Source organism: Alligator sinensis, unplaced genomic scaffold, assembly GCF_000455745.1.
Source record: "Alligator sinensis unplaced genomic scaffold, ASM45574v1 scaffold43_1, whole genome shotgun sequence".
In the NCBI taxonomy this organism is placed as follows: Eukaryota; Metazoa; Chordata; order Crocodylia; family Alligatoridae; genus Alligator; species Alligator sinensis.
The window spans coordinates 2,031,822-2,046,480 of record NW_005842092.1 but is presented as its reverse complement, the minus strand read 5'-3'; the positions used below and the strand labels follow the sequence as shown (position 1 = coordinate 2,046,480).

At 42.0% G+C, this 14,659-nt stretch overlaps 1 long non-coding RNA gene across 1 annotated transcript; it reads left to right on the top strand.

Moving 5' to 3' along the window:
* The first annotated feature begins 1,202 nt into the window (after positions 1–1,202).
* LOC112550378 lies at positions 1,203–5,137 on the top strand. Its single transcript, XR_003094190.1, has 3 exons — positions 1,203–1,299; positions 1,383–1,413; positions 4,959–5,137. It is a non-coding gene; the product is annotated as an uncharacterized LOC112550378 (long non-coding RNA).
* The last annotated feature ends 9,522 nt before the right edge of the window (positions 5,138–14,659 follow it).

Genomic DNA, 14,659 nt, shown 5'->3' with positions numbered 1-14,659 from the left:
AGGCAGCCACAAGGTCGCCTCTCACCCTTCTGTTGCGGAGGCTGAAAAGGTCCAGGTTCTCTAGTCTCTCCTCGTGGGGCTTGGCCTGCAAGCCCTTAACCATACGAGTGGCCCTTCTCTGGACCCTCTCCAGGTTATCCACATCTCTCTTGAAGTGCGGTGCCCAGAATTGCACGCAGTACTCCAACTGCAGTCTGACCAGTGCCTGATAGAGGGGAAGTATCACCTCCTTCAATCTGTTCGTCATGCATCTGCTGATGCACGATAAAGTGCCATTAGCTTTTCTGATGGCTTCGTCACACTGCCGACTCATGTTCATCTTGGAGTCCACTAGGACTCCGAGATCCCTTTCCTCTTCCGTTGCACAAGGCAGGTCATTCCCTAGGCAGTAGGTGTGCTGGACATTTTTCCTCCCTAGGTGCAGCACTTTGCATTTCTCCTTGTTGAATTGCATTCTGTTGTTTTCTGCCCATTTGTCCAACCTGTCCAGGTCTGCTTGTAGTTGTTCCCTGCCCTCTGGTGTGTCCACTTCTCCCCACAGTTTTGTGTCATCCGCAAACTTGGACAGAGTATACTTCACTCCCTCGTCCAAGTCGCTGATGAAGACATTGAAGAGTATCGGTCCAAGGTCCAAGGACCAAACCCTGTGGGACTCCACTGCCCCCCCTCTTCCAGGTCGATACTGACCCATCCACTACGACTCTCTGGGTGCGACCCTCTAGCCAATTCTCCCCCCACCGGACTGTGTAGTCATCCAAGTCACAGCCTCTTAACTTGTTCACCAGTATGGGGTGGGATATCGTATCGAAGGCCTTCCTGAAGTCTAAGTATACGACATCCCCCCCTACTCCTGCGTCCAGGCGTTTTGTAACCTGGTCATAAAAAGAGACTAGATTAGTCAGGCACGATCTGCCTGCTACGAACCCGTGCTGGTTTCCCCTCAGCATTATTTGTCCTGCCGGGCTCTTGCAAATGTGAGCCTTGATAATTTTTTCAAAGACTTTGCCAAGGATGGAGGTGAGACTAACCGGCCTATAGTTGCCTGGGTCCGCCTTCCTCCCCTTCTTGAAAATGGGGACCACATTGGCCCTTTTGGCCCTTTTCCAGTCCTTATACATTAGAATTAAAAAACACACAAGGAGATATGCTTTTTACATCCTTGTGACTTTGATCCTCTCCATATGTTTTACAAGTACAGATGTATGATATGTTGAAAATAGAAAAAGTTCCCTGGACTGACGATTTGAATCATGACTGCATAAATTAACTCAAGTCTTCCAAGCCACCTTTTGTCTTCAGGTATTTATATACTACTTTCATTAAGGTTTATGTGCATCTTTCTATGTTGCATAGGACACTGAATAAAATATTCATCTTTTCAGTTCCAGGTTACAGAAATCAAATCAATCCCAGGTTAGTAATCTGAACATTGTCATTCTAATATATTTTTTTAAAATGTAAACCCAGGTCTTATCCTAGTTCCTGAAAGGAATGTATACGTTGCTAGACTTACTATAGCTGGTGGCAAGTGATGCCATTGTTAACGGTCTTAAAACAGAGTCCAAGAAATAATTTTGTTATGGAAAATGAACTATCCCACCTTTAACCTCTTGTCAGGCTGAAGCATACTGGTGGAGCAATGTGGAAAGCTTCTGTTTTGTTCTGTGGATTAAAGTAGGCCTGTATCTTTTTGGATTGTTAATCAAGAGCATTTAATCAATAAACTAAAATGCATTAGTAAGTCCAATAAAAAGTGTTTTTGTAGCCAAAGTGTGTGTTGAAAGTACCCCCTTTATAACCCTGATACCTTAAACCACTTAGACCCCTTTGAAAATGTTGGCCACATTACTTAAGCTGTGACTAGGCACTTATAGATTTTTAGAAGGACAAATTCTAACCCAGGTTCAGAATAGATGATCTTGAAGAAATGTATTTTCTATATATACAATAGAGCCAAGTTGTGACTGCTTAACTCTAGCAACTGCCCTTCTGTGGGCTTGCATCTATGGCATGGTGGACAACAAAGACTGTCTTCTTTTTTCAAGTATTTTAGTGAGAAGGGGCTCAGAAACCTTACTTGCTGTATTGCAGGGTTAAATGTTGCTGTAAATATGGCAGTGGGTGCATCTACACATGCATTTTATCCAGAATAAGTGTACTCATGAGTCAATTACTCGTGAGTAAATGGTCCTGGACAGGTGTCTACACATGCAGGGAGATGGGACTAGATTTGCTGCTAAAGGCAGCAAACTGCTCCTGCTTTCTGGTGCTCTGCAGGGGGATCTAGGATCCCCCTGGATGCTGGTTCAAGGGGTGGCAGGGAGCACCAGGCTAGGAGACAATGTCTTCTGACCAGGGCTGGGACATTGCATCCTGCCCCCGGGGAGCTGCCTGCTGCTGGGGCAGAGACAATGTCCCCCTACCCCGGCAGCAGGGAGCTCCTGGCCCCAGTTCCCTGATCAGGGACAAGGGACTTGGAAAGAGCTGCAGGGGAGGGGCAGGTCCCAGTCTCTTGACCCATCCACCCATGGGGCAGCTAACAGCTAGCTTGCTGCTAGCTGCCCCACGAGCAGATCAGGGCAGGGGCCTGGGACCTACCCAACCCTTTTAGCTCGTTCCAAGTCCCATGCCTTGATCACCTGATTGGGGCACAGAGCTTGGATCTGTCCCAGATCAGGCCCTGTTCCATGATCCCAGGGTGGAGGCTGAAGAGCCCATTCCCCGCTCAGCTCCATGAGTGCAGAGTTGTGTGGGGAACAGGCTTGGGAGCTTGTTCTCTGTTCAACTCCATGAGTGCACAGCTGGGTAGGGAACAGGTTCCCCAGCCCCCACTATCGAAGTGCTCCCAGTGCCAGCTCTGCAGTTACTGGGCTCAGGCTGGGAGACCCTTATCTCCCAGTGCCAGCTCTGCAGTCATGGGCCCAGCACTGTGAGATCTTTATTTCCCAGCCCAAATTCTGCAGTTGTGAGGCTCAGGCTGGGAGACCCTTATCTCTAAGGATCTCTCCGCCCAATCACTATGACATTGGAGCTGGCACTGGGAGACAACATTCTCCCATCTTCCGCTCCCCAATCCCAATCTTGGAATGGGGGGCTTACAGCTCCTTGCTGCCAGGGCAGGGGGAAATAGTCCCTGCCTGGGCTCTCTTGGTAGAGCCCACCCTGGCACCAGGCAGCTCCTGGGGGCAGGGAGCAGTTTCCAGCTGCCTAGTGGCTGGCTCACTGGAAGTATATAGGCATCTACACAAACACTACTGCACCATTTCTAAGCACGAGTAAATTTGCTACTTGCATTTGCAGGTAGCAAATTTATCTACAATTAGCGAGGTTTACTGCATAGTAACTATGTGCATGTGTAGACAGACATGCTTACTTCGCAGTAAACTACAGTACTTCACAGTAAAGCATCTCATGTAGATGTGCCCAGGTACAATCTGACCCCCAGAACTTTAAACTCTATATGGAGATCGTATTAAAGTCACACAGTGTATCTATCTTTTCTTTATGCATTAGGAATTTAGAAACACTGCTAAATTTCAGAGGGCTTTCTCCCCCAGTGCCTGTTCTGAAGTCTTTCCTTACCAGCAGAACACACACACACACACACACTCACACACACACACACACACTATGCCATCCACTGTAATAACACAACCAGTAAAACATCTCTGACCATGTAAACCATTGTGGGTAAATCTAAATTGCCATGTAAGGCAATTTCACTGTAAGGAAAGTTAGCTCCAAAAACACAGAGCTTAGCAACATGAGTCCAGCAAGGTATTGAAAATTCCACTTTTATCAGCTGTAAATTTGCAAGCAATTCATAAACTTCAGTGGCTTTTGGAAAGCTCTTTCATGAGTGCGTAAAAAATGTTCTCAGTGTCAGTAATAAATGACAGCCGTGGAATTTTGGCAGCAAATGTTTCAGGCATCCTCATGAAATGGATGAATATTTCCCTTCTTAGATTAATTCATGTTACACCATGTTACCAGGGAGAATGATAATAACGCTCTTTCCTTGTGCTTGTCATGTATGAAATATTGAACCACTCCATAATATTAAAAGGGTGAGTGAGACCAGACATTGCTTAAAAAGTAAAGGCAACTTAAACTCTGGAAAGGCAATGTCTTCAGTGTGAAATGAGGTATTCTTGAAGACTGACAAAATACCTACACCATCTCAAGCGCTGGCTCCTGCTAATTCTTATTGACAGCTTTTCTCATGTTTCACCTTGAAACATTTGGTTTTAAATGTTAAAATTCTAGGATGATCTTACTTCCTCCCTAGTCATTCATCACAAACATGAAGAATCTCATTCTTGCACACACACACACACACACACACACACACGCACACACACACACCACTTACTGCAAACATAAAATATTTTGTGAGGTGCCCTATTCTCCAGAGGAAAATCATAAACAGTAAATTATTTTTCTGCCCCTCCTGAGATTCCTGAATTGAATGATTTAATACATACACAGCCCACTAAGTGTTCAGGAATAACAGCCTGCTAATAAACTCACTTTCTCCAGAGCTTGGCATCTTTAATTACAAGGATGCTGGAGAAGAAAGAAGGCCCATTGAAGGATTGATTCTTTCTTCATGTGTTTTTGCAAATTCTGTTACTGCAATGTTCATATGCATTCAGTCTCTGCTTCATCAGCTGAGGCCTGATCCAAAGCTCATGGGAATCAATGAGAATCTTTCCACTGACTTTAGAGGATTTGGATTAGGCATACCTGTGGCAATGTGCATACTTTACTTCATGAAACAGATGAGATCCATTTTAACTTAAAGGTGAAGTCATAAAGGGACTTGCCAAAGTTGTCCTCACAGTAAAAATAACTTAATTATCCTCTTCATTGTGTATTTATCATATATTCAAATTATTTTTTAACCCTCAACTGAGCTGATTTTTTATTCTTCAGTTTCTTTACATTTTTCTTTTAAGGGTCCTTTTACTGTGAGCAATTGAGCACAAAGTGGTGGATTCTCCAGCTCTTCTTTCCACATCTAAAGTGAATGCCTTCCTGGAAGATACACTGTAGTCAAAAAGAAGACTGGGCTGACTAAAAGAGTGAAATGATGAAATTGTGTTAGTTATGTAGGAAGTCATACTTCTAAAATCTATAAAGGCCTACAAAAGAGAAATTGTGACTATAAAGATAATCCTTTTTTCTCAATGTTGTCTCTCTTGACTATTTAGACTGTACATTCTTTGTAGTAGTGATTGCCTCTTATTGTGTGTCAGCATGGTCTGTACAGTGATTCACAACCACAGTGCCACAGCACCTTGGAGTGCCTTGAGATGCTTTTAAGGGTGCCACCATTAGGCTTGCATGCATGGTTCACATGATAAAACCAGAGATTTTAAATAAGACTCTGCAGTGTTAAAACCATTCTGCCCTGTTGTGAATTTCTGAGTTCTTTGTAATGGAAGAATTGCTGTTATTTTTCTATAGTTAAGAAGAAAAAAAAAAGCAAAAAGAGCTGGCATTTTCTGAGTTGTCTGGAGTCTACAAAGATTTGTAACACTGGTCTTACACAACGGAGCCTTAATTTAATTCAGGGCTCCTATGGGGTATAGCACACAACCCATCAGGCCATGGGGGCCTGGGGGAGGTGAGGTGTGGCTGAAACCCTGAAGTCATCAGGGGACACCAGAGAATTGGGTGCATAAAAAGGGAGCCACTCTTGCCCTGCTCCAGCTGGGCCTGTAAGGAGCCTGTGTGTGGGGAAAGAGCTGGGGCCAGAGGCATGCAGGCTCCCCCTTCCAGCCCCTGTTCCTGGCCAGTGGAGGACACTTGCATGGGAGGGACAAGCAGGGAGCAGGAGCTGGAAGGAGGAACCTCCTGGATCAGCTGAGGACAGCGGCAGCAACAGCAGAAAGGTGATGCATCTGCACCGGCTGAGGACAGCGGCAGCAACAGCAGAAAGGGGAAGCATCTGCACAGCCACACCCCTTCAGATCCTCCCCTGACCAGATCCTATTCTACTTGTCTAAATGGACTTATGCACCAGCATAGGATCCTACTCCACTCTTTTCCAGTCCCTGAAAATCCACTACTGCAGCTTCTTTTGTGCCACAATATCATCTAACTTTTACAGACTACATCACACAAAAGCAGCAAGGAAGAGAGGGAAGACCCACCCTCTTTGCTTTAACATTTTTCAGGGACTCGAGTGGAGTGGAGGAGAATCACACTTTATGTGCATAATGGATGGAACAGAATCTGGAGTCCATGAGTTAATGGGGCAAAATCAGGGGAGCATTCTCCGTGTTCTTGTCCTGCCTGTAAGAAAGGTTATCCTGCATGAGGCTTTAAAGAAATTGTCCCCCAACTTGTAACTCGAGATATTTAATAAAACAATTATGCCTAAGTAAAATAAGTACAATGTACCTACTATGTCCTTTTTGAAAACATAGCATCAGGAGCTACAGATTTTGATAACTGTAGCTTTATCTTTGCCTTCTGATTTTCTCTAAATAGAAACCTTACAATCAATATTTAGCCCCATAAAGTTAGTAGAGGGCTACAGATGTTTATTTTTCCTTTCTCCTTCCCTTTTCAACTCAGCACAGGCAGACATCCCCTACCAATATCCCTCTGGCTAGAGTAAAGTGTGAAAGCCTGTCTTTCCAGCTGATTAGCCATTGGCTTCAGGGGGTGCTGATGCTAAGCCAGCTGTGGATGTAGTCACTATTTGTTCTGTCATTCTGGAGCTCTCTAACTTCAACTACTTTCCCCTGGATCAATGACAGCTGATCAAAGTCCTGAACTATGGTTTCTGGTTGTGTGCCTGGCATCTATATTCTCCCTCATTCATGTCTCGACTTATAAGTACAGTGTGATTCCATTTGATCTGGAGGAAGGCAAAACTTAAATCAACTTGCTTTACATGTAGTGGAGCGTAGTGGATTTGTTAGTTAATGTTAGCATAAGTCAACCCAGGAACTTGCTTCTCACTGTGACCTCTCGATCTGTTGACATCATCTATAAATGTTAAGGGAAAATCCTTCCTGTAAACATTAGGCTTATACAAATACAACTCAGACAAGGATCTTCAAAATAAAGAATGGCTAGAGAAGGGGTTAACACAATAGATCAGTAGTGAACTGGTGCTTACTTATGGGGAAGGAGAACACAAAGGAGACTAGTAAATAAATATTTCTACAGCACTTTTCTGGGCTTTCAGGGTTTAATTTCTATAGGATTCTTCTTGCCAATCACCTACAGTTTAGAGATTGGGACCAGGCACATATATCTTTCTGGAAAGCTGATTGCCATTTCAACTCACCTGCTTCTAGAGAATATGTGTCCACAGTATGAGATAGTTTGTGATCAGGCACTTACTACTGATGCTTGTGACACACAGGTTACAAACAGGCATTGCTCTTGTGGCAGAAAATGTTTTTTTTATGGGATAAATTCAAGTATTTAAACATCCTTTGCAGTTATCATAGGACAAAACCCCCAGAAGGTTTGTGCAGTAAGAGATACTAACACTTTTCCCCACACTGTTGCAACAGATATCTGAATGTTTGTCCTGCAAGGTTTTTTGGGGAGATGTGATATCTTTTATTAGACCAACTGAGTAGTAGGAAAAAAAGTGATTTGCAAGCTTTTCGACACAATCACCCTTCTTCAGGCATAGGAGAACAGCAGATTTCCTAAGCCTGAAGGAGGACGATTGCGACTTAAAGTTTGCAAAAAACTTTTTTCCAACTACTCAGTTGGTCTAATAAGAGATATCACATCTACCCAAAGAACCTTGCCTGAAAGGCTGAAAGTGAGAAGAAGACATGGATCAGTTGCTTGAAATTGCAGCACAGTAGACTTTGATTGGATATCAGGAAAAAAACAACCTTCTTCGCTGTTAGAACAATGAGGCAGTGGAATAGTCTGCCTAGGGAAGCTGTGGACTCCATGACTGCAGAGATTCAAGAACAGGTTGGACAGCCATTGGTTGGGGATGATCTAGGCATAGCTATTCCTATGTTCTTCTATGAGTATTTCTTATGCTTCTGGGCTTTGATGGTTATTGCATGGGGCTGAACAATTCAGTTCAGTTGACAGTGTTAAATCAAATACATTACATCATTCTGTGATTCACCACCCTCATCCCTGGAAAAGTGGTCAACCCGTGCATCTCACATATGCAGTGCCAGGAAACTGGCCGCAGTTGAAGAATTCACAGAGCCTGTAGGAGACAAGGTGCACTCTGCTTTGACTGGCAGGGACGGGGTCTCAAGCACAAACTCCCCCTTGGCCTCAAATGTTGTGCACAACTCATGCAGAGACCACAATCAGAGGCATGTTGCATTTGCTGGCATCTATGGGTGTCCTCAGGCTCCTCAGCAAGCCTTGAAACACCCAAACCACAAGGACTCCACAGCCACCTTGCAGCTGCTGAGCTGGTAGTTAAACAGTATCTTCTGGAGATCCAGGCATCCAGTGAAATGCTTCATTCGCTAAGGGTGCAATGGGTGGCCAGGGTCCCCAGTTAGTAGTGGGGTACAGTGTCAAAGATGGTGTCAGGCATGTCAGGGAAAAACTCTTTCTGCTCCATCAGCTCCCTCCCTTGTCTCCTGCCACCAGTTTTCTGGAAGCAAAGTTCAGCATTCAGCTGAACATTTATCCCCACAGCCCAAGCTCTCGCGATATCCCTTCCTCCACCCCCCAAAATCTATCAGCTCAAGGAGCAGGAAGCTCTGAAATATCCTAGCTTCTTGCACCCTGCCTGGCCAGCTGGTATTTAAATGTGTGAAACCACTGCAGTGGTTCACAACAGCCTGGAGCACGATCAAGAAATAGCCTTACTGCTTAATGAATTCATGGCTACAGGAAAAAGGATGGCAATGTGTGTACAATCAGTGGGGCAGCTCAGGCTGGCAAACTTGTCCATGAAGTATGTGGGTCAGCAAAGCAAATCATGTATGGGGTATCACCCATTGGATCACCAACCACACCTCCTGTGTTGCCTCTCCAGCTGTTGAGTTAGAATAATAGAAAATTAGGAAGGGACCTCAGAAGGTCATCTAATCCACCCCTCTTCTCAAAACAGGACTATCTCCAACTAGATCATCCTACCCAAAGATTTTTCTAGCCGGTTCTTAAAAACCTCCAAAGACAGAGATTTCACAACCTCTCTGGGTAACTAGTTCTTGGGAGAAAGTCTTCCCTAATATCTAACCTAAACTTCCCTTGCTGCAACCTGAGACCATTGCTCCTTGTTCTGTCATCTGCTACCACTGAAAACAGACTAGGTCCATCCTCTTTGGAACCCTCCTTCAGGTAGTTGAAGGCTATTATTAAATCCCTTCTCAATCTTCTTATTTCCAAATTAAATAAACCCAGTTCCCTCAGTTTCTCCCCATAAGTCATGTATCCCAGATCCTAACCATTTTTGTTGCCCTCCACTGGACTCTCTCCAATTTGTCTACATCCTTTCTGTAATAAGGGGGCCCTTAACTGGATACAGTCCTCCAGATGTGGCCTCGCCAATGCTGAATAAAAGAGAAGAATTACTTCCCTTGATCAGGTGACAACACTCCTACAAACACAGTCCAGTATGCCCAAAGAGTTCACGCCATCTTTTTATAAAAGGTGTATAACAAGGTCATTTTAGCTCTGTCTTTTAAAACTGTCCTTCATCTGGCTCAGATGAAAGGACTCCCCTTTGAATCAACACTAAAAAGCAGGTTCAGTTAGCTGCACCCTTTTCCCATAAAGAGCTAGCTTTTATTTTACATGCTTCTCTAAGCTTCTTTATTTAGCAGTAATTGCAGTGGAAATGGTGCTTAAGACATTATGGTCAATAACTCATCTATTTTAAAAGGCTAGGTTTAATCAAAACAGGTGCAGCACCCTCACTGAGGGAGTTTATGGCTTATGAGTTTATCCCATGTGTTGTCTAATTACAGCACAGCCAGCAATCCAATAAATTAAAACTACAGAATGGAGTCCTAGGCATGAGCTTTGCCACTCAAAAGTAGTTAAGAGGACAATTGTGCATTTGCATACATACATATATACATAGCAAGGAAGAAACAAAGGAGAAATGAAAATAAAGAAGTTTAATTTCACCAATAGTAAGACCTATAGAGATACTACAACATCTTAATTTGGTTTCCTTTCTGGCTTAGATAGAAATACAAATGTCTATTAACATACACCTTATGCATGCAAAATCTAGTTTGTTTATGATAAATATTTGAATTTGTGTAAAACAATATACTGGGCAATGGTGCAAAAATTATGGTCAGGTTCAGTAAGGCATTTTTCTGTTGTCCTTTCCAAAGATCACTGTGCCTGATACAAAATCTCTTAAACTCACTTGAGGCTAGATCCACAGGGGCTGAAAGCACATATTAGTGACTTAGATGTTGCCTAAGTCAGGAGGTACCTACACTCAGGAGGTACCAATAAAATTTACCAAACATCAACGTTTCTCTCACAGGGCAGCTAAACTAAGTCCTGACCGCATTGAGCAGCTTGTTAGCTTAGTAGGATTTACACATACCTAGAGCTAAACATATATACATTTATAAGCTTAATATATACACCCTTCTTTATGCACATCAGGGGTTGAACCTTGGGCATTTTCCATGAGGAGGCTGTGATCATGCCACCCCCCCTGCAAGGGATTTGAACTTTTGCCTCCTACATCCTGAAGGAAACCACAAACCCCTGTTCTTATTGGGCAGAAAGGAAACAACAAATGAAAGAACCACCATAAGTGCGTGCATATGTGAGTGTGCATGTTTGGTACGCTCCTGCCTGTCTATCTCCTCTGGTTCTCCATCCAGCTAAGGCAGCTGAATCCCACTCAAGCGTGCTACTTTCTGGGAATCTCGTTGAAAGGTACCAGTTTCTTTCCATTTGTTGCATAAGGGGTCTGGCACCTAGTTTGCTTCTGAGTATTATTTTAGGCAGCAAAGGGCCTAAAATACACTTAGGTACGGCAATTCTGAGTCTTGGTAATTTTTCTGATTTTAGCCTTGGAGTCTCCTGACTCCTTTGGGCTCTTAATAAAGCCAATGCACCCTATATTGATACAATCTTAGGAGTGGATATAGATCATATTTCTCCTATGACCATCCATTCCCTGAAGGATATGCCCAGGAAAATTAACTTAGCCACAATTACCTCCCTCTGTCATCCACCAAATAATAATCTCGTGCCTCATGAGGCATTGCAACTAGACTTTACAAGAACTAAATCATTTTATTTTTGTTTCTCGATCTGAAATCTTCCTAAGTACTTGTAAAGTCTACTTGCAATGCCCCCAAGCCTTCTATTAATATTGCTGACATTTCTATTTTGCACTATGAGGCTCTAACAATATGCATGCACTTAACTTTATTCATGCACCACTGAAATCAATGGAGCTAATCATATGATTAGTGGCAAACAGTCCCATCATGTGAATAATATTAAGCAAGTACACATTTGCAAAACTGGAGCCTACCATAGAAATATGGAGCAATTATCACATGTTGAGACACAAGATTATTATTTGGTGGATGACATGAGGAGGTAATTGTGGCTTGGCCCAACATTTTATATTTGGTAAAGTATATTAAAATGCAAAAGGTCAAGAGGAAAGCATATTGAACAGTATTTATTGAGAATTTAATATCTTAAAGTTCTTTTGGACTGACTAGTTTTGTCAATGGTTGCCCCAGATTTTGTATGAAAGTTTTGTTTTATTTTGAGAGATTAGATATTGCTTGCTACTTGAGAAATGATATCAGCATTAAAAGGATGAATGGGATGGTGTCTTCTACTGTAATAGACATTACATTTGACACAGGCCTAAACGTCCTGAGGTTTGAGCTGGATCAAAACAAGTGCAACACAGTCACTTATCCATAGTGCACTTCTAAGTTACATTGCTGCTCCTCCATCAGTAGGCGACTGGGGAGAGTACACGTTCTGAGCAGCTTGTCCAGATGGGAATGAGCTGCAAAAACCTTATAGATGCACGCTTCAAGTGTCCTGAAAAAAAGTGATAGTATATTTTATCTTGCATACTTTGGCAAGACTGGAAGGAAGATAGTGGAGTTCTACATATGTAGGATTGCAGGACAAAACATTTTGTCCCCGGACAAATGTAACATCTATTTCCAGCCTAAGATCTTAAACATGTAGAAACTGCAACAATCTCAGAATTCATCAGTCTGGGAGCATTTCAATGAGCCTTTACAGAGTGAAGTTTTCCTTCAGATCTCCCAAATGTCATCATATAAAGCTATAAACCTCTTTTGTAATTTACTGGTTTAATTAATTAATATGTACAGTATTATTACTTTTACTACCTCAGTCCCTCTGTCATTTCCCACAATCTTCCAGTTTCAGGAGAACTTTCACTAGCAAGATGACTCGTGTTTCTGCAACAAGTCTTAACATTTCTGTTCCCATAAATTAGCAAATCATACAGAAAGGAAAACTACTAAGTAAGTTGTTTCTCAGGAGGCCGGGCGAGGCATACCCTTGAAAAGCAATATTGCGAGCCAAGGACAGTTTGTATAAATGCACTTCATTGAGTACATTTTTCACTCCACGGAGACCCATCTGCCCTCCAGGCAAATTCCTTCCATGTTTTCTCAGCACACCCATAAATCTTGAAATCCCTCCCGCTGAAAACCCCCCCAACAAATGATACTTATACAGAGGCAAGCACAGCAAATCAGTTAATACGGTCAGGCAGATATGCTTTTATTAAAGACAGATGAATGCGTGGGTTGGTCCTTGAGAAAACATCACAGGCTTCTTGCTGACAATGATTAAATCTTTTGACACTTGGGTTTTATTTTTCACAATAGCCAGCTTTTTATGTTCGAAAAGAAAACAACAAACTCTCTGAAACTGTTGGAGAAAAAAAAAATACCAAGAAGGACTGATCCTTATTACCTAATTCAGGATAAACAAATAGGCATTCAAAAGAAAGTCCCCATTTCCAGAACTTAAGGAGATCCCTGTAGTGAACAGTGCTGACAAAATGTATCTACATCATCCATTCATTAATCTACATTACTCCTTTTAGTGCTGCTTCTGAGGCCAACTATGTGATTGCAGCGTATTCACTCTAGAAGGATTTCTGCTGCATCATGCACTGGGGAAAAATAACTGTTGAGTGCAACATAATTCCCTAAACTGGAGGAACAAAAGTAAGAACAGTAATTATTCCTGCTTCCTCCTCTTTCAGGAAATATGCATTTTTAGGGCTTGTGTGACTACTAAAGCAGATACATGCCATTACGTTTGAAAGGTTTTTGAATAGTTAGAAATGCATTACATTTACTGCCTCCCAAAGACCACTGACTGCTAAAATGTCTTGGGGTCCACTGTTTGCTGTTCATAAATCAAGCATGATTGAAACAGTGAACAGAAGTCTAAAGCTCTCAGATCATCTGCTTACATATGGTTCCCTTCTGTGGGGATCATAACAATATGCATTATCTGAAGTCTTCATAAATGCAAGAGAATCCCTTACTCTTGGCATTATATGCTGTGTACCATGAACGTCAGCTGATTAGATATTCTGATGAATATAGTCCTTGTCCTCTGACTGGGATTTAGAAGAATGGATTATTTGTGACTATGAGATACAACTCCTAGTTTGAAGAACTGTATTAAACAAGGCAGATATTAGGTCGATATGGATTTTATAGAAATCACAAATACTAATCTACTATGCAAGAGACAGACTGGAGCTAAGATAATTTTTCTTATCTTTTTTCTTTTGAAAATATTCAACATTTGAATAACATCAATGAAAAACATACATTTTGAAGGGTTTTTTTGCTGACCAACAAATCAATGAAAAAAATAAGAAACTTGTCCTTTTCCCCCCAAATTATTCCTAGAATGTACTTACTGTTTTCAATCATACAACAGGTAAGGGAGTAGACAGAAACATTTACCTTAAGGAAAGCTTCCTAACTAATTTATGAATCACTTCTGTAAAGAGTTTTTGCTGGTGGTAGGGAGCCAGCTGGTCAAATAGTGCTGGTTCTCATCCTGATTTACAGATGCTAAATGGTATAAAAACAAAGCCAAAATATATTACACAAACTGTCATTATAATGCTTTTTCATCAAATCAACTGCTGTTGTTGCCAAAGAGATGCGATAGGACTGTGAATAGGAGTGTTGATACACACATTCTGAGGACTATGATGAGATGGAGACATAGTTCATAAAGCAGCTGCATTAAATTGTGATCCACAGTATGAAACTTTGAAGGATCTTAGGTTAATGAATAGTAGCTCTTTTGAGTCCAATCATTTCACTGAGATTATGGGTTTCAGTAAGATGAGAGAGATTTAGTGATTTGACTGTAAGTATAGACACTGTCACTTCACTAGAAGGTGAATTCTTTTAAATATAAATGAGTTGTTTCTTTCCTGATTTTTTTAAAGCAATTAATTCTTCTTCTCTGTAGAACTAAGGAGTAAAATAACTTTCAGCTTCACAAGCCTTATTAAGTAATAAAGCAATCTGCCTATCGTTTTAGACATTCCTACTACTGAGGAAACAGCAATCATTTTCACTTTTGCATTATTATTATTTCTATTTACTGATGCTATGATTTCTACCCAGGTATCACTGAAGTCAACAGCAAAATTGCTCTTGACTTCAGTAGA